Source organism: Nicotiana tabacum, chromosome 20 (genome assembly GCF_000715075.1).
Source record: "Nicotiana tabacum cultivar K326 chromosome 20, ASM71507v2, whole genome shotgun sequence".
NCBI lineage: Eukaryota > Viridiplantae > Streptophyta > Magnoliopsida > Solanales > Solanaceae > Nicotiana > Nicotiana tabacum.
The window spans coordinates 7,037,890-7,059,642 of NC_134099.1; the positions used below are offsets into that span (position 1 = coordinate 7,037,890).

At 35.8% G+C, this 21,753-nt stretch overlaps 1 long non-coding RNA gene across 1 annotated transcript; it reads right to left on the minus strand.

The window, feature by feature from the left end:
- Positions 1-138: 138 nt before the first annotated feature.
- LOC142174668 (uncharacterized) lies at positions 139-8,595 on the minus strand. The gene is made up of 2 exons (XR_012703641.1): positions 8,176-8,595; positions 139-6,956 (listed from the first exon to the last, which is right to left on the minus strand). It is a non-coding gene; the product is annotated as an uncharacterized LOC142174668 (long non-coding RNA).
- Positions 8,596-21,753: the final 13,158 nt, after the last annotated feature.

Below are 21,753 nucleotides of genomic sequence, written 5' to 3' on the forward strand. Positions count from 1 at the left end.
GTCAAAAATTACATGTCTACAGCTGCCCTCTTTGACTGGAAATACGAAGTATTTTCAGACAAAGAACGACTAGACAGGTTTTTTTGACTCGACCCTTTTTTAGAGAGACCGAAAACTAAGAGAAAGGAAGAGAATATGACCGAGCCCTGGTATCTGAGTTGCCTACATATCCTTGGCTATAAAGGAATCAGGCCACGTGTAGTTCAGAAGTAGGGACAGTGGTGGAGTATACTGAGGTAAAGAGCCGATTGAGGTGCCGTTCCATCGAGGTTCCGATCCACGGTCCTGTTATTACATCAAAATCACAAAATGGAAAAAGACTAACTAAGCATGTCAACTATGAGTTACAAGATTCCTATCTATAAGTCTTCTGAAACTTGATTTTGAGTCTTGAATGGTTCTTCATGCAGACTTTTGATTTGAACCTTGATGCTTGCTAGCTGTAGGTGCTAGTTTATTCTTTTTCAGCTTTTCGGATCAAAACCGGACACACTATGCTTGTGACCTCAGTCATGTATTTAGCAAACCACCTCTTGTCTCAATTTTTGCATTTTGGATTCACTTTTTTTTTTTTTTTGTGATAGAGATTACTTCTGTTGGTCACCTCGGACTGTTGACTCGCATTCTTGCCGCGAGCTTCTGCTACTTCTAACATGAATTGAATTCTGAAATGACTTCCCTCGTTCTCCAGGTGGGTGCCTGCTACTGACTTGAAACTTGAAATAACTCTGAAATGTCTTCTCTCGTTCTCCAGGTGGGTGCCTGCAATCAAACAACAAACAAACAAAATTTTCTGCCCCAGTTTGCACTAGGAAGATTTGTGAGTTATTAGCAAAACTGTAAATCACCTATGTTATTGATGCAATGAGGAGAGCAAAACTAAAGACTCGACGAGGACGTGCGTCTCCTAGGAATGAACTTGAATGACCCAAGACTAGGAAGTGCGTCTCCTAGGGATAAAACTTGAATGAACCAAACTAGGAAGTGTGTCTCCTAAGGATAAAAGGATAAAACTTGAATGACTCAAACTAGGAAGTGCATCTCCTAGAAATAAACTTAAATGACCAAAAACTAGGAAGTGTGTCTCCTAGGGGTACAATCTTAATTAAAGAAGTGCATCTCCTGAAAAAACATGAAAGATCCAGACTAGGAAGTGCGTCTCCTAGGGGTGAAACTTCGATGATTCAAAACTAGGAAGTGCGTCTCCTAGAAATGAATTTAAATGACCAAAACTAGGAAGAGCGTCTCCTAGGGTAAAATCTCAATTTTGGAAGTGCTTCTCCTAAAATGAAAATATAACCTGAACGACCCAGACTAGGAAGTGCGTCTCCTAGGTGGTGAAATTTCAATGACTCAAGCTAGGAAGTGTGTATCCTCGGAATAAACTTAAATGATCCAAAACTAGGAAGTGCGTCTCCTAGGGGTGAAACTCAATTTAGGAAGTGCATCTCCTAAAGCAAAATATAACCTGAAAGACCCAGACTAGGAAGTGCGTCTCCTAGGGGGTAAAATTCCAATGACTCAAGCTAGGAAGTGCGTCTCCTAGGAATAAACTTAAATGACCCAAACCTAGGAAGTGCGTCTCCTAGGGGTGAAACTCAATTTAAGAAGTGCATCTCCTAAAACAAAAATATAACCCGAAAGACCTAGACTAGGAAGTGTGTCTCCTAGGGGTGAAACTTCAATGACTAAAACTAGGAAGTACATATCCTAGGAATGAATTTAAATGACCAAAGTTAGGAAATGCATCTCCTAATAAGTATAATCTGAAAGACCCCTATTAGGAAGTGCGTCTCCTAATGGGTAAAACTTCAATGACTCCAACTAGGACGTGCGTCTCCTAGGAATGAACTTAAATGACCCAAAACTAGGAAGTGCGTCTCTTAGGGGTGAAACTTCGATGATTCAAAACTAGTAAGTGTGTCTCCTAGAAATGAATTTAAATGACCAAAGCTAAGAAGTGCGTCTCCTAGGGTAAAATCTCAATTTAGGAAGTGCATCTCCTAAAACAAGAATATAACCTGAAAAACCCAGACTAGGAAGTGCTTCTCCTAGGGGTGATGTGTGATCTTCTTAATAGCCTTTGCGTAAGCAGAATTGGGGCATTACACCTGAAAAATTCACTTTTTGATATGGACAAAGCCTTCATCCCTGTTTTAAATAAAGAAAACTTGTGAGTTTAAAACACGGTGGTTAGTTTGTGGCTTTGACCTCGAAAGCGGCTACTTCTACACTTGCTAAGATAACTTTGAATTTAAACTTGGAAGACCTTGCCTGTTATCGACTACCCATTTTCTTTCAACACTTATCACAAAAAAATCACCTATGCTCCATTCGATCAATATCCTCTATCCGTTGCATTTGCTCATGAATTGACATTTACCGAACCTTTGCATTTCATATGAATCCCAAAGCATGTTGATTGTTACCAACTCAGTGCGCATATTATTCTTTCCTGACTTATGCCACTTTGATGTGCTAGCCAAATCCGTTTTGTACAATTGGAAAGCTGGTAGCAAATTTTGAAGTCATTTCTCACTTGTTCTGACCAAACAGACTCAAGAAGGGATTCAAACAAAACGAGAGGAACAAAATAAGGAGAAAAACGAGAAGAGATGGTATCTAACAAGAAAACATTTTAACCCAGGAAAAAGAGCAAAGTAGAAACTAATATGATTTGAAGGCCATCTCCACCGACCATGACATGCATTTTGGCTTAAGCGGCCTGATCTGTCAAGCGAGTCTAATCTTCAACTCTTGTTATGCCTCTAAGCTGTGAAACTGGGCTTCAACGCTCGAATTATCATGTCTGATAGTGCCTTGAAGGGTTTTCACCATCAAGCCTCTTTCATTCTTTTTCTCAACTTACTGTCACCTTTCGGTGCTCATGAGGGTTTTCACCGATAAGACTCTCTCATTTTATCATCTTCTCTCTTTATGCTGAGAACAAGGTATTATTCCTGATGCAGGAAGATCATACTTTTACACCACACTTGATTTGGCATCCTAATGATTGGTCGGAATGTTTTTCTTTGGACCGTAATGTAGGCTTTTGGATAGGGTTGAAAAAAAAGAGTGGCATGAAGGCTCAAAACTTCTGCCCCAGTTTTTGGAGTCTGGGGATATATTTTTTTTTTTTGTGGATTTTTGCTTTGATGAAAATTTCTAAGAAAGACTGCCCCAATCTTGACTTTGTGGGATTATGAAATATTTTATTTGGTGTGACCGAACCCTAAGGCTGCCTACGTATCTTGTGGTGACAAGAATCAGGTCGAACGCAGTTCAAAAGACTAAGTTGTTTTTTTTCTTTTCCTTTTCTCTTTTTTTTCTCCTTTTTTCTTTTTTTTCTTTTTCTCTTTTCCCTTTTTTTCTTCTTTTTCTTTTCCTTTTTCTAGTTCCTAACTCTATTTTTTGATTCCAAAAGAGTGGTATAAAACAAAAAATTAGGGCTCAAAATGGGTAGCAAAGGATAAACGTGTTTGGGTAGCAGAATAAAATGCCTTCGTCATACCAAACTTAAAAATGTCAAGTACAAACATGCAATGCAATTGAAGATAAGCAAACAAATCACACATAGTATCTATTGATGGCATCAACACAAACAAAAAGTACCAATGGGCAATACATTTGTCCCAATGAATGACCTTTGCCAGTTCGAAGCAGACTTGACTCAACCTTATCTTGATGTGGAAGAATGCATTTCAGCACTGACAGATTTACCTAAAAACTGCTTGAGAGACATTTCCTTGTTGTATGCTCTTATCAACCTCATGATTTCCCAAACTTACTGCCTCAGTTTCACTCAATTCAAAGTTCAGGTCATCTCAAAATGCATGAATCTTTAATTGTTTCCTCAAATGCATCCTTTTATCATATTCAAAATTGTGTCATTACTTCATGATTAGACTAACTTTCAATATCAGGCTAAGAATTATGCATGCATGTCATAGTCACTAGAGTCGGCATGAAAATAACTATAAAAGGAAAAATGACCTAAATAAAAACTGACTAGAACTAACAGAAAATAGGAGATTGCATTAGATAGATGATGAAAAGGCATTTGAACAAGACAAGCAAAATAGACATGGGTTACAACCCTGGAATAATCCTAAATAACACTAGACGAATTACTACAACTAAACGAACTGGAGAAGAAGAAGAGTTTGAGCCACAAGACAATATCCGAATTACAACCCTGAAATAACCCGGACAAACAGAAATGACAACAAAATAAATCACCAAAACTCCTCCCTCTCTAGCCAAGAAAGGAGTGTCTTTCCAATTACCAAGCTCGACATCTTAGCCACTGGGTTGCACATTAAAATTACTGGGACCTTCACCAATTTCAATATTATTAACTTCAGTCAGCAAGTTACCAAGAGGATTCTCATACTCCCTGTCACCACACATCTTCCCCACAAAGTGTGCATCATCATGTGCAGGTAAAGAATTTTGTGCAATGTTCTGGGTGTCACTGTCCTGAACCACAATTATCCCTTCTTGAATCATTCTTTCTATCTCCCTTTTCAAATCACGACTATCTTTAATGCTATGCCCTTGGACATTAGAGTGGTACATGCACCGTACAGTAGGATCAAAAGCTTTTGCATATGGGTGTGGAGTATGGCCAAGGAGCGGCTCAATCAGGCCAGACTGTTTTAACTTTTCAAACAAGCTTGTGTAGGATTCTCCGATTGGCGTAAAACTATTTCTTTGCCTTTGTTCCCCTCTATTCCCCTGTTTTCTAGGGTTGTTGGGTGCTCGACAATGTTGTGAAGGCGAAAGAGTATTATGCGGTGCCGGTGCTCACCATAAGAAGTGACCTAGTGGTTGAACAAATGACTGGACGTTGTTCGGAGGATAGTACTGATGTGGATTATGTGGAGCTCGGGAATAGGTTTGGGGTTGGGGTCGAGGTTGAGTATATTGGTGATGCAGGCCCATTGGGCTATGTCGCGATCCTGATACAGCCATGGCAACATCATCATGTTTCTTCTGATTGCCTGTGTTGTGGCTTTTAAGGCAGAATAGCTCATGATCTTGCTTGACTTCAGTCCCTCTTCCACCATTTCTCCCATCTTTACCACATCATTGAAAGGCTTACCAATGGCTGAGATCAAATGGCCGAAGTAAGTAGGCACCAGGGCTTGAAGAAAGTATTCAACCATCTCATCTTCTTCCATCAGAGGATTGACCCGTGTAGCTTGCTCCCTCAATCGGAAACCATAATCTCTAAAGCTTTCACTGGGCTTCTTTTCTACCTTGGTCAGGGATATGCGATCCAAGACAATGTCTATGTTGTATTGAAAATGCCGAGAAAAGCCTTGAGCCAAATCGTCCCATGTGTACCACCTGCTGGCATCTTGGCAAGTATACCATTCTAGAGCTTCCCCACTCAGACTCTGGCTGAAGTACGCCATCAGTAATTCGTCTTTTCCCCCGGCGCCTCTCATTTTACTATAGTAACCTCTCAGATGAGCTACAAGATCCCTATGTCCGCCATACAAGTCAAACTTGGGCATCTTGAACTCGGCAGGCAGTTGAACATCAAGGAACAAACACAAATCCTTATAAGCCACACTCACCTGGCTTCCTAACCCTTGCATATTTCTCAATGATTGCTCAAGACTTTTTACCTTCCTAAATATCTCCTCCTGCTCCGCGTTCTTGGGTGGTTTCTCAGTTTCAACATGAGGCTCAAAGTGAGGAGTGTAGGAATAAGGATCTGGGACTTTGAAAGTGGGTTCCAGGGCATAGTATTGCGTATCTGGAGCTGGGAATACGGTTGTTTTGGCTGATGAAGCATAGAAAATTTGGGAGGGAGTGCCAGGGTAATTGTGGTAAGGGGTGAAGCCTGGGGTGCGTTGAGGGGAAAGAGCAACAGTAGTGGGAACCTTGGCTTGTGTTAGTGGTGAGATAGTTGCAGGGTTTTCAGTGTACTTAGTAGGGAAGGAAGGTAGAGGGCGCGTTTAGGCTTTCTTTGTTTTTATATGTTTTAATTGTCTTGGGATGTTTTGTGGTTGTACTAATTGTCAGAACGATATAACATTGTGCATAGCCAAACAAAGTTAGCATTTTCGTTGTTTTGAACGTGGGGGCGGACAACAAGAATGAAAATCGAATCCATCATGTTAATTATTTTACTTTATTTGTTTGGATTGCTAGTAGTATATTTAGGCCGACCACACTCGGGTAGGTAAATCTTAGGTTTTTTTAATTTCATTTTTATTTGAGGCGAGAGGTCGTTACTTTTAGTTTATTATCCGGGGAATGCCCCGCGAAATTTGTATATATTTTATCCGGGGTATGTCCCGAAGCATTTGTATTTGGAGGTCGAAAGTAGAACTCGTAGTATTTTTATTTTTTATTTTTTATTAGGTGGGGACGACCTCGAGCCTCGTGTGTATTCATTTTGGTTTTCTGTGATTTTACCTCAACATGAATATTTTAAAAGCCGACTAGATCAAGTATGCAACCGTACTAGGTACAGGACTTGGGGAGTGCCTAACACCTTCTCCCCGAGTCAAATGAACCCCCTTACCCTAATCTCTGGCGCAGACTTAGTTTGGAGTCCAAAGTGTTTTAAAAGGAAAATCATTTGTTTTTTAAAATGGTGACCCGGCACACCGAAACCAATGTCATATGGCGACTCTAAATTATTTCCTTTTGAAAACAATTTTATCACTTTCGAATTTGAATACCCTTTTGAGCTTTACAAATCCTTTTATTAATTTAAGAGGGTTTAGTGAAGTTTGCAAAAAAGGGGTGTGACAAGGCTGACCTAAGTTTGGGGTCCACTAACAAGGCAATTCGGTAGAGCGTATGGTCGATAGTGGCTGCTCAAGCTTTCCACCCACTCCATACGTCTGACGGCCCCCCTCCTAAAATAAGGGTGACTCAACAAAGAGTTCGTGTACGCGATGCGTACTCCGAGACTTGTTGCAGAAAGAATTGACCTGGTAATGCATATGATGACAGTTATAAAGCAGTAACATATAAAGGAAAAAAACTGTAAACACATAAAACAACTAGCAAATAAAGCGACAAAAATAAATCAAATAAAGAAAACATAAAAAATCTCAACCGAATATCCTAAAAAGCCAACAAAATCAAGTATCAGCTCAAACCTGTAACTCCCCAGCAGAGTCGCCAGAGATGTCACACCCCCTTTTTTTTACAACAAACTCACTAAACCTCTTAAAAATAATAAAAAGATTTTTAAAGTTTGAAAAGGGTTTTCCAATTAGAACATGACAAAAATTATATTCAAAAGGAAAATAACTCAGAGTCACCACCTGACTTTGATTTCGGTGTGCTAGGTCACCTTTTTTTTTTTAAAAAACGATTTTTCCTTTTTAAAACATTTTAGACTCTAAAACCAAGTACGCACCAGAGATTCGGGTAAGGGGTTCATTTGACTTGGGGAGAAGGTATTAGGCATTCCCCGAGTCCCGTAACTAGTACGGTGGCATACATGATCAAGTTGGCTTTTAAGATATTCGAATTGAGGTAATAACACACAAAAGAAAATAAACAATCAAAAGAGGCTCGAGGTCGTCCCCACCTAAATGAAAGAAAATTAAAAGAAGAAAGATTAAAGTTCTAATTATCCTACGCTATTTCTTCTAAGATGTTCGTCACGGCCTCCAATTACATTCACTTAGGGGCATACCCTTGAAATAAAATATATACAAATCCCTTGGGGCATTCCCCAGATAAATTTAACTAAGGAATGACCTCTCGCCTCAAAACTAATAAAAATCCTAAAGTTTGCCTACCCATATGATGGCGGCCTAGCATGCTCCTAGCGGGTAAATTAATAAATGTATAGTATTCAAATCTCAGTTCTGTTTCTTTTTAATTCCAACATCACGTCCCAAATCCATTTCACTAATCTTGGCCAAAAATTTTTTTTCAAGGTTTGCCAGTCCCAGGCTCATTTTAATTGGAAGCTTTCAATGCACTATCTCATTATTCTTCCTCTTAATTAGGCTTATTAATAGTCTAATGATTCAGCAGTAGCCCTTAACACTAAACAAAGTGCACTTGGAAACAATAAGAATCCCAGCGAAAGAAATGTACATGTAATCTCAAACACAAATGCATCAGATGGCTTCAATTCATCAAAATAATGGTAAAGGCACACATAATTGAAGAGAAGAGCGAGATATATACCTCAATATAACTGGAAATTAATTATATCACTGCTTTGAATTCAAAATATAATGAACTGCAGACAGAAACTCGAACTCGACCGGAGAATGCCGAAGCTCAAAAAGCTGACCGGAATTGAAATTTGATGCGTTTTCAGGGTTACGGCGAGGCTGATTTGAATTGGATTTTTATGTTATTTTGAAGTTGTTTTCAGCCGGTCCTTATGGTGAGAAGGACAGTGGTTTATCGTGAGGTTCATATGTGAGGTTCTGATATTTGAAGGTAGAGATGAGTGGCGGATGTTGCTGGGCATTGCTGGGGTGAAGAAGACAGAGGAGGTGCGGTGGTGTCGAAGAATTGGGGTTTCGGCTGTCCTCTTGTTCAGGAGCTTAAGGCTAGTCAAAGAAGAAGGTTTTAAGCGTTAGGGAAGGGTTAGTGGGTATTGGGTATTGGGCTTCCTATTTGGATCTTAAAATTGGGCTAAAAATAAATGTCCAAATCTTATTTAAGTTCTTTTTAATATAAGATAAATATACTACATAATGCAAAAATTAATCTAACTAATTAAACTAAATTATACATAAAATATGAAACTATTTTTGGTATTTTGAAAGATTATATTAAAATAAAATAGGTTCAAAGTAATATATCATTCTAAAATACTTAATGCGTGAATTAAATAAAGAAAGATGGAACTATTTTTTTGTATTTTTCAATTTTATGAAAGGTAAATAAATTGAAAGTAACAAAATAAAATATTAATTACCTAAATAAAGAAAAAATATATATATTTTTTGTAATTTTTATTTTGTGACAAATGAAGTAAAAGAGTCACAACTAATTGAAATAGTGATATTAGGCCTAAACTAAATATTTAAATACTAAAATGTGTAATATCTTGGGGAGTGTCAAAAATCACATGTCTATAGGAACAAACAAGATTGTTGCCTTCGAACCTGGTTGCTATGTGCCTCGCTTTCCATCTGTCTTCAACTTCACATGTGGCTTTAATATGCAAGCATTTAATATGAGCATATTTTATCCTATACATAGCCGGTACAGTTCTAACAAAAGTTATTCCTACTTTCCTTTCCTTTTTGTAATCGACAAACTTTGATAACCCCATGTATACATTCCAGTAAATGAATTATTATATACTCCTTAAATTCTGTTGCTAAAATTACTTGTACGTATATTTTATGCTTTGGTACATATGTGATGATAAAATTTAGAGTTCTTAGAATTTCTTATTCATACATTTGGCGGTAAGTGCCATTTTTAAAATTTACTTTATAAGTAGTTAGGTATGTTGGTCTCTATCTAGTGGCAAATCTTCAGTTAACCAACTTCTCCATTGGAGTTCCCATCTATAGATTCTTCCTCTGGTTGGTTTGGGATTCGTATTTTTCTTAAAAGGCCTTTGATCATATATATATATTGAATAAAATAAGTAAATAAATATATTCAAAGGTTTTTGGACACGACTGATTTATCTTAAAAGGATGTATATTTTAGCAACACACTTTTCAAATTTAATGGTTATCTAAGTTGAAACTGAAAGTGACTTTTAGAAAATTTGTTCTGTAGCAAATAACTTTTGCTTAAAATAATAGTAAGGGACAATAAGTAAGTTCATAATGTAAAAGGGAATAATTAAATTATCTCTTTTGCTTTATGATCTGTACCTAAGTTACGTTTAATATAGATCTTATGGGCAGTGGGGAAGTTGGAAACTAATTTTCTAGCCCTCCAATTAAATTAATGCTATTGTACAGCTTTAAAGTACAGCATTTTGCCGTAAGAAGTTGGATTATTCTGAGAATGGATCATTCTCTAGTTATAATTCATGGCTCCTTGCAAAGAACCTGAATTAATCACCACCAAGGATTACAATGGGATGGATAGAATACCTCCATCCTTAATTGAAAGGTCTCCGATTCGAGTTTTGAAAATTGAAAAAATCCTAATAAGGAGCTCCTCCCCTTAAATGAATCTTACGTAGCGCGAATACAGATCATTCGGGGCTCCAATACAGATGTCACACACTGTAACAGTCCAGCCCGCATACTTAAACCCAACAACAACGCATAAGTATTCGTCATCTCACATTTCATTCCTGTGGCAGTTACCTATTCTTCAAAGCGGTTGGCTGAGATCTACATCCGCGAGATCGTCCGTCTTCACGGTGTGCCTGTGTCCATCATTTCTGATTGGGGTACGCAGTTCACCTCGCACTTCTGGAGGGCAGTACAATGTGAGTTGGGCACACAGGTTGAGTTGAGCATAACATTTCATCCCAGACAGACGGACAGTCCGAGCGCACTATTCAGATATTGGAGGATATGCTTCGCGCTTATGTTAAAGATTTCGGGGGTTCTTAGGATCAGTTCTTGCAATTTGCGGAGTTTTCCTAAAACGATAGCTACCAGTCGAACATTCAGATGGCTCCCTATGAGGCATTATATGGGAGGTAGTGTCGTTCGCCAGTTGGATGGTTCGAGTCGGGGGAGGCTCGGTTGTTGGGTACAGATTTGGTACAGGATGCCTTGGATAAGGTCAAGATTATTCAGGATCGACTTCGCACAGCTCAGTCTAGACTCTAGACAGAAAAATTATGTTGACCGTAGAGTTCGTGATGTTGCATTCATGGTCGGAGAGAGGATATTGCTCCGGGTTTCACCTAAGAAGGGTGTGATGAGGTTCGGAAAGAATGGCAAGTTGAACCCTAGGTACATCGGGCCTTTTGAAATTCTTCAGAGAGTGGGTGAGGTAGCCTACAAGCTCGCATTGCCACCTAGTTTATCAGCAGTCCATCCGGTGTTTCATGTGCCCATGCTTCGAAAGTATCAAGGTGATCCGTCCTATGTGTTAGACTTCAGCTCAGTCCAATTGGGCATGGATTTGACATACGCGGAGGAGCCGGTAGCTATTCTAGCCTGGCAGGTCTGATAGTTGCGATTTAAGAGTTATCCTTCAGTTCGAGTGCAGTGGAGAGATCGGACAATCGAGGCAGCCTATTGGGAGTCCGAGTCGGACATGTAGAGTAGATATCCACACCTTTTCACTAGTCCAAGTACTTTTCTATGTTTGTTCGAGGACGAACGGTTATTTTAGAAGTGAAGAATGTGATGACCCGATAGGTCATCTAAAGTTTTAAATCTTAATTCTATATTTTGAAACCTTAAATAACTTCTTTTAGCCTTTCTCGATTTGCGTACATAGTCAGTGCCTTTTCCGAAAAAATTTTACATGAAAAATTGATTAAAATGTGAATTCGTGCCTTAAAAATGTATATGAGTTGACTTCGATCAACGTTTTGAGCAAACGTATTGGATCCGTATTTTGACGGTTCTGGTAGGTCCGCATCGAGATTTGGGATTCGGGCATATGCCCGAAATCGTATTCGGAGGTCCCTAACTCGAGTTATCGCAATTTGTTAAAAATTTGAACTTTAAAGGTTTAAAGAATTCATAAATTTGACCGATGTTTGACTTTATTGATACCGAGTCCGTATTTTTATTCCAGAACTTAGTATAAGTCCATTACTATATTTATGACTTGTCTGCAAAATTTGGTGTAAAACGAAAGTGATTTGACATGATTCAGACGTCCAGCTGTTAAAATGAAAGTTCTTAAGTTTTATTGAAAATTTCATTCGTTTTGGTGTCCGATGCATAGTTCTAGGTGTTATTTTGGTGTTTTGATCGCGCGAGCGAGTATGTTTAATATTTTTAGACTTATGTGCATCTTTGGTTGGGAAGAATCGGGTGAGTTTTGGATAGCCTATGGAACATTTGAACTTAAAAAAAAATCTAGTTTTTAGCTTCAGCTGTCATCTGGTATATTATGCTTCGCGATCGCGAAGAGGAAATTGATATTGGGGGAGGATTTGTTCTACGCGAACGCGATGGGATGGACGCGAACGCAGAGTAGGGGGGCTTGCCCTTCGCGAACGCGCCCATACTTACGCGAACGCGTAAGGTTTAGACCTGGGGGGGACCAGTTTTACTCTACGCGAACGCAGAGGCCTGGGGGGAGCAGCCTTCCCGAACGCGTGGGTGTACTTGTGAATGCGTAGGCCTTTTGGTCGCTGCCTTTTGCGAACGCGGCAGGCCCTTCGCGAACGCAAAAAAGGCCTGACGCCAGTGATTTAAAACCGTCCAAAAATAGGATTTCTTCCATTCTTTATAAACTCTCCATTAGAGCTCGACCTAGAGGCCTTTTGGGTAAAATCATGTGGGTTTGGCCTCTATAACAGCCCAGCCCGCTAGTGATATTGTCCGCTTTGGGCCTAGGCCTTCAAATGTTTAAAATGAGTCATTATGGCCTAAGACTTGTTAACTTATATATCCAACATCCCTCTTGTGTTTTGCCGATGTGGGACTCTGTCTAAAGTTTGGAGTGTTACATACACCCCAGCTTGTGGACTCAACGTCCTCGTTGAGGTTTGCCCCACCGCATGGGATTCACCTAGACTCAGCACTAAGGTTTGCCCCGCCTTTTGACTAAACTCATTTGAATTCTGACCCGCCATCGGCAAGGTTGACACAAATGTGGCTCTGATACCATCTGTAACAGCTCAACCCGCTAGTGATATTTTCCGCTATGGGCCTAGGTCCTCACAGGTTTAAAACGCGTCATCAGGGTCTAAGGCTTTCTAACTTATATATCCAATGTCTCTCTTGTGTTTTGCCAATGTGGAACACTGTCTAAAGTATGGGGTGTTACGCACACTGGGTGGGAAACAAAAAGAAACCTGAATTGATTTTTTGGAATATATATATTACAAATAATAGATTCAGCTTCTACAGATTAGTTGAACCATTTATCAGTTTATATTCTTTGATTATCTAACTTAATTAAAACTTATGAGGAAATAAAAAAGTAATCAGGGTTTCCATCAAGCTCTCCTCAGCTTAATGGTGGCTGCAACGTTTTGAATTGCATATGTGAACTCCCCTCATATAAGAATTTCAAGAATATAATCTATAAAAACTGCAATAATTAGAAATTAAAAACTTGAAAGAACTAATCTTGAGATCCAAAATAATTAGAGGACCAAACTTGGCTCTCTGGTACTATGATAAAAGTGTGTGATTATCCTATCTAAAATTTTAATTAACTTCTTGACGGAACACACTTTTAATTATTTAATGATATTATATGTCTCAACAATGGGAAAGCTTTAAACCTTGTTAATAGAAAGAAAAAAGAGAAAGACAGAGAGAGCATTAGTTTTCTGCATAACTTCCTTAACATTGACACAAATTAAAGTTCTACTTGATCTACACAATTCAAGAATGGTGAAATGGATAAACGATTAGAAGCAGCAAATCAATTTGTTGAGAGGCTACTCTATATATTTGCAATGACATTATCGGTATTCTATAAAGGCAAAAAAAAATAAAAAAAAATAATAATTATGTGATCCCTAATTTTTTCCAGGAAGTTTCTAATTCGAACGAAAACTGAAGGATCGAAGTTGTTTTTTTGGTAAGGAGTGCTTTATTTTCGTAATAGAATTTCCTGAGGTGAATCTAAATTAGTCAAACCTTAAAACGAGTTCAGGACACGGGGCAAAAAACAAGAAGTGGACGAATGAAATTATTATTGTTATTTGTTATAATAACTTGGACATAGAGACTTTTTTGTCTTTCTTCTTGAAGAAGATTTTAGTATTTGGTTGAACACAAAGACATCTTGCTCCAAAAAAAAAGTTTTTTAAAAAAAAAGGCAAGAAAATTACTCCCTCCGGTTCACAATAAGTGACCAGTTTACTTTTTCATTTTGATTCAAAACAAGTGTCCAGTTAGGTAATCAATAAAAAATTCAATTTGTTTTTACTCTTTTACCCTTATGTACATATTCCTAAAAAATTTTCTCACTCCTCACTATAACTATGTGACCAATATTTAATAAGAGTGATTTAGTTATACTAGATATTTTTGTATAGGATTTAGCATTTTCTTAATGAGCATGCTAAAAGGAAACTGATCACTTATTGTGAACCGGAGAGAGTAACTAACAAAAATGTAGTTACATGCAATCTCAGCATGTGCAAACCACCTGAAATGTGGAAAAAAAAACAATAATAATGTTAGTAATGTGAGAGAGGCATGCGGCTAACCTTTAGAAATGTCATAGGGGCAATAAATATTTAGGATAAAATTAGATGTAAAAGTTCCATACTTTAAGACAAAATTATAAACTAATTTTGGCCATGTCCTTTGTCTACCTTTTTGTTCAAACTCTACAAAAAGTTAAACAAAACCATTGTAATTAGCCAAAACGGTGAAAAGGTGATTAAAGAGCACTAATATTTATAATTAGCCAAGACATGAGGAGTTGGTTTCTCAAGACTAATTAATCACTTGTTGCTTAGGGAGAACAAACGTCATGACAGCATGAGACTGATGTCATAATAATCCCCACAAACAAAGGGGAGGGAGCTTTTATTTTAATAAATAATATACAGGTTTTTTTCCTTTTTTTTCTTCCTTTTGGCTAGTGCTTGTGCTACTAGCTATCATCAAATCTTTGAATTAGGAAAGACTTAATAAAAAAACATAAGTACAGGAAAAAGGAGCCCTAGCTAAAAAGGTTAAAACAATGGGGACCAAAGTAGCCATGCGTGTGACCACCATATAGTTACAAAAAAGAAGGCTTCCATTAGCTTCTACATGATTCAAAGGGGTTTATATATATAATTCTCAATAAATAATAAAAAGGACAGTTCGGTGCATGAAGTATCCCGCATATACATAAGAAAGACAGTCGTATTTCAAGAGGTGTGATATATACAGTCTGATTTTACAATTTAAACCCGTGACTTATAAGTCACTGGAAGATAATTTTATCTTTATTGTAAGGCTCTCCTTTAATTTCAAAAAATAATACGGTCCAAATAAAATAAAAATAAATATCGAATATTTATACCATGCAAATAGGACAAAAATAAGTATAGATATTTGTGTATGTAATTGGATCTCTTTGACATAAGTGAAGCTCTCAGTGTAGCCTCAAAGATGACTCAAAAATTACTATAAATTGCGTGCTTGAATTTTGGACTTGAATTATCTTTTTAAAATCCCTTTGTCTGAATTTTGGTTGCTTAAAATCCCTTGAAATTCATAATGGTGTAAAGTTCTAGATTCAACTCTAATCATCTAATTCATTTTTTTTTCTGTATTTGCTTATAGACAATATTTAGATTTAAGGATCAAGATTGGATTCATATTTCCGCGTAATATCTTGAATGATAAATGGTGTAAAATTCTTGATTCATCTCCAATTTAAAATCTTCACCTTATTTGCTTATAGGCAATACTAATTAGATTTAAGGATTAAGACTATATTGCATAGTTATCTATACGGTATACAATATTTATATAAGTGCCCTAATTAATTCGGATTCATGTCACATAAGAACTACTCACAAGAGAGAATCGCTCCCTACTATAATATTTCCCATACGCAAACCTCAAACCCGATATATCTAGTTAAATGTGCGTAGTTGTTGCCATGCAGTAACTTGATTCGTTCCTTTTCCATTCCCTCACAAAACAAAAAGGAAATTTATAAAAGGAAAAAGAATAGTACTTGCAATAGCAGAGAGACAATTGAGGAGTGACCTGACAATGTGAAAAGTATAAGGGAAATCCGTACTAAAAATAGAGTAGGAAGAGCACTAATAAGAGACATTGGAAATGAACATGTTTTTCTTCTTCATGTGAATAATATAGGGTTTTTATTCCTACTTCAAATGTTGGTTCATAGAATCATAGGTTATTATTCCTACATATAGTGTTTGTTCAAATTTGCCACATACAACAGTGACCTAAATAATCTTTATTCTCTGGAAAATTTGGTAACTCACGGACTTATAGAAGATTTTCTCTATTCCTCATTTAATTTTCACAAAACATATATATACCAAGCTGCTTTAATAAATCAATCAGTTATGCTTTTATTAGAGTAGACTGCCTACTTCATATTCTCTTGGGGTACGATGCTTTTTCGAACATTGCATGAATACAGAATATTCCATGCGCTGCGTTGCCCTTTATGTACTAAGTTGCTTTTTTGTACGTACTATATATCATGATACTTGTTTAGATTTTTCCTCAAAAATATTTATCATGGAGGCCAGTGTTGCGAATATATCCACGTTTATCTTTTTCTCTAGGTAATGAAAAGAAACTCATTTTCTTGAATATTAAGATAATGTAAATTCTTGATCCTAAGGGTAACAACGATTCCCTCTCCAATAGAGCCAAAAAACTGAATTTAGTTCAAAATATTTGACAATTTAGAAAAACTTGAAATCATTTCTTATTATTTTTTTTCCTTCATATTTACCCTTATTGTTTCAATTAGTAAGTGTGATACGTCTAACGAGAAATAACGGATTGTTCACAAAAATGTTCTTATGATCAAATTAAGCTGTTTAATTTATTCTTAAGAGGTTTGCAAGAATTTTAGTAAACATATATCTTCCCTGATATATGAATCAGGGAAGATGTATTAACTTTTTTTTGGTCAGTTTAATTACTTAATCAATAAAGCTCTTTAGTATTCCAAGATATAGGGTAAATAAAGAAGAGAGCGCAGGGGTTGATGATATTTGTATTAACTTTACTCAGCCAAATTTCTTATGATCTGTGTAATTAGTCAGATTCTGTTGGTCAAGACATCTCAGGATAAAAGCAAGTTTTTCTCCTCAATTCACTCTTAGTCAGTCATTTTTTTTGGTTGTAAGTATTATAATCATTTCTGAAAAACAGCTTTGGAGCTTTATGCATATTTGACTAAAATAGACCCTTACAGACGAAAAAAATATAAGAAATAAACATAATTTGTTGCAACCCCAAACATGAAAGAACAAACTAGAAAGCCACCTCTTGAGCATTGGATATTATACCACATTATATTGTCACATTTGAAAATATCCATTATTTTTTTTTAGTATTTTGGTCTTTCAGAGATTAGGGTAATTAGTATATATATTGTTCAGGAGATCCCGCGTTCGAGCTGTAAGGCTGCTTACAAAGACATATATAGTCCGACCCTTTCTCGGACCCGCGCATAGAAAGAGTTTAGTATACCATGCTGCCTATTGGTAGTATAAACTTTTTTATACCATCAAGTTACTTTTATTTATTGTAATTGGTAATCTATTTTGTTTTTAAGATTATAAATCTCACAATTATAAGGAAACTTAATATCATTTGACTAACTTGATAATAGAAGTTTTTTTTTTTACTAACAATGTATAGAACTTATACTCGTAATTAATTTTCTGGCTCTAAATACTGTTTTGTATATAGTCATTGAAGTTAATTTGATGATATATATAGCAATTGACCAAAATATTTGAATAATTAAAAACCAGTATCATAATGCAACATGATGTCAGTATAGAATCACACCAAACCTCACAACTTAAGTAGAGACAACATTTTAGAACTTGTAACTTATGTCAGCAAACAACTTGATAAAAGTGATACTATAATAGTATAAGCTTGTGGTAGCCTAAGTATTCCTTTACCTAGTGCGAAATCTGTTGCCAATTCCCAACCAATAGACTAGAGAATAAAGAACCCCTTGAGTTCAAAATGACAGGTACAGTTTATTAAAAAAATAAAAAAAATATCACCTTTAAATTCTATAATATATCCAGCAATATAATTTTTTTTAATACGATCGGATCATCTAAACAATAATAACTTGTAATTGTTAATAAAAGTGAGATCATTAAGCTGAAAAATAAAGGAAATTATTTGTTATAACAAGATATACGGGTAATGTAAGAGCTTTACACTTTTAAGGTACAAGTTAATTTCAAAAGGAAATTAAAAAATAGCGATCTCATGTTCGAGCTATGAACAACAATAACAACAATAAATTCAGTGTAATCTTACGAGTGGAGTCTGAAAAGGTTAGTATGTACGCAGATCTTACCCCTACCTTAAGGGTAAAGATGTTATTTCCAATAGACCACCGGCTCAAGGAAAGGAAAAAAGAAAGCAGTAACAATATAAGATAATAAGAAAAGAAGCAAAATGATCAAAAAATAGTAATAGAAATTACCAATAATAGAATACAAGGCTAACTACTATTACTACGTATGGGGACGACACACACTCTATTAACTACTCCCTCCGGTCCAAAATAAGTAATTTTTTGGCCTTTTTCTTGTGGTCCAAAATAAGTGATTTTTCAGATTTCAAGAATAAATTAATTATTTTTTTCCTACATTGTCCTTGGAGTAACTAGTGTTGGAATATGTGTTAGGAGTGTTTATGTGAGATAGTAAAGGTCAATATGGTCAATTTCATTGCTAATTAATGCTACAAGGTGGATTTCTTAATCTGTGTGAAAACATCCAAAAAATCACTTATTTTGGACCGGATGGAGTACTAACCTTTTACCTTAATTCTCGATCTCCACAAAATACAAAAAAATCTTGGTAAAAGCATTTTTCTTTTTAGTGAATTTTATTCTGTACAAATTTAAATTAACTAAAGTTTAACGTGAGTACTAGATATCGAAGTGAAACCTTTTTCCGTCCCCCACCCCGGCATAGCGCTTCGCTTCCGGTTCTTCGAAAGAATTAACTTACGTCTCCTTTCTTTATTGATTTGGGGGAAAAGGAATCGTCTATCAGTTGGGAAGCTAGACATCAAGTAAGTGGTTTGATGATGATAACTAAGCTGACACGTCGAAGTTGGCTCAAAAGGAAGAAATTCAAAAAAAAGATATATCGATCTAATTAGTGTAGGTTCAAGTGTAGTCATTCAATTCAAAGTAGGATATAATAATTTCAAAAGAGCATAAAACTATATTAAATATGTCATGAATATATGCAACTGAAACCGAGGAATAGAACTATGGAATGTGAAGACAAACTCAATATGTAGTTGTAACAATGGCCAATTCCAATTCCCTCTATAGTAGATGAGTGAAGAAATGAAGAAGAGGGGGTGAGGGTGGGGGTGGGGGTGGGGGGAGGAGTGTGTTCCAAGACACAATGATTACATGGGTCTTGGGGAAGCAGAAAGGGTTGGCGTGGAAAATAGCCTACTTCTCTATGGAAAGAGAGAATAATAATATAGAAGAACGTGGGAGCTTGACCCAAAACCTACTAATACCATACCCAAACTTCTTTAAACTACCTTTTTCCTATTCTATCTCTCTCATGATCCCTTACACACACTCACACACTTGAATAAACAAATATATACAAAAAAACAACTTATTTTAGTTTCTTTTTCTATAACAGCTTGTTTGGATGGTTGTTACCCGTCGTTTCATAATGTGTCATATTGTATTGTATTGTATTATATTGTTTAATGAATATAACGTTTGGATTAGTTGTATTGTTTATTATCATTTCATGATATCATGCATCAACAATATGAAGAATAAACTTGCAACATTACCTAGAAAAAATAAAATACAAAACAAAATTATTCTATAAAAAAGCAGGATAAAGAATAAAATATAATTATTTAATAATAAGGAAGTGCATGATGAGAGAAAAAAAATAAGGTAATGACGCCACCATATCAAATCTGGCATTTCATAAAGTGACACTTTTCGTAGTTACGTGACGACGTATTTAACGGTACGATACAGTAAAAATTTAAATAACAATCAAAACAAATATTGTATTTAAAGTAACAATACAGTACAATACAATTGGTAACGACAAATTTGCATTTTTTGATAGGTCGTATTTGGGTTGATTTACGTGTATCTCGGTTATTTCATAAAATATTTGCTAATATTTTCTATCAGGACAACTAGCGGAATTTATCTACCAAAATTTAAGCAGATAAGATACTTGGAATCTTTTGTTCTGTTGTAATTTGAAAGTATTATTAACTTACCATATCATTAAAAAAATTTACATATCAATTCAGATGCGGATAGAGGTTGATTCACCATATACAATTGATCTTAATATTTTCAACACTGAACCTAAATATATAGGTGAAAAATTTAGTGAAAATCTCAATAAATATCAAATCATGAACTTACAATTTTAAAAGTGCGATGACTTTAATGGTAAGCACGTAAAATAAAGTTAAGTATGTTAAATTTAAATTTTGGATCCTAGCTATCTCTATTATCTTTATTATTATAGTTGTCTTTGATAATATAAATTAAATTTCTTCATCAGTAACTAAAACTTTATTACTACTTATTATAGTTGTCTTTGGTCGGTCGACAATCCGTGTGTTGTGCGTTCACTGTGTTGTATCTCTGCTCCCTCCGTTCTCTCTTTCTTTCTTTCTGCTGCAGCAACATTACTCACAGACTCTAATTATATACTTTGAATCAATCACAAAGTAACATGCTTCTACTTTCATAATTAATTTTAGTACTCAACTTATATACTATTACTTTCTACTTCACACCTGAGTGAGGTTAGTGTATTACGTTCTTGTATTACACTGCTAGTGGTTTAAGTTGTTTTTATACTATTCTTCCGTTTTTTTATAGTGCCTGGCCTTTTTTTTACTCGCTATTGGTTATTGTTTTGATTTTCATTTATTTACTGGTGCTTGTGATGCTATTATTTATTTTTATGGTTTCTATTGATGATACTGATATGTTGCATCTTTTTCTCTTTTTCCCTTTTTGCCTCTTTACGTCTTTTGGAGCCGAGGGTCTATCGGAAACAACCTCTCTATTCCCTCGGGGTAGTGATAATGTCTGTGTATACATTACCCTTCCAGACCCCACTAGTGAGATTTCACTGAGTTGTTGTTGTTGTTGTACTTATATACTATTACTTTGTCCGTTTAAAAAAAATTGACATTATTTCTTTATTAGTTTTTTCAAAAGGATTGACACATTCCTATATCTCCTTAATGTAATACTTTTATAGTTACGCGAATGCTATAACTTGTTTTAGACCATTGCTACAAAAAAATTAGAATTCGCTACGAATTTTGTCGCTAGTCTCTCACTAAATTGCTCGTAGCTAACAAAATTTCTTGATAATTTGTCGCTAAATAAGATTATTTTTATGTTTGGCTATAGAATTTGTCCGTTTTGATGGTACATAAGTTTCAATTTTTTTTTATTGTTTTGCAAATGTTATGGCATATATAGCTAAGATCGCAAGTTTCAAATTTTTTTATTTATTTATTAAAATTCGTATCAAGTCAAGCAAAGACAAATAAATTGAAAGGAAGCACTACGTAGTAAATATGTATTGTTCATGTGTTTCTATAGGAAAAATAAATAAAACAAAACAAAGAGGAGAAAGAGAGAGAAATCACCAGTTAGTGTGATAGCTACAGAAATAGATAGTTGAGAGAGAAAAAAGAATGCCGTAAAGAGAAAGGAAAGAAGACTGCCAGTACTTTGTATACCCTCTATATATTGTAGGAGTGGAGAGAAGAAAAAGTGGGGTAAATATATGAAAGAGAACAGACTATACATACTGAAAAAAAAAAAGAAAAAAAAAAGAGGGTCCATTTTTTTAAAGAAAAAAAAAACAAAAAGATACCAACAAAGAAAACCACAAAAGAGATTTGAAAAAAGCTAGTTGATGCTTAGGATAAAAAGGGTCATTTCCATTGCCAT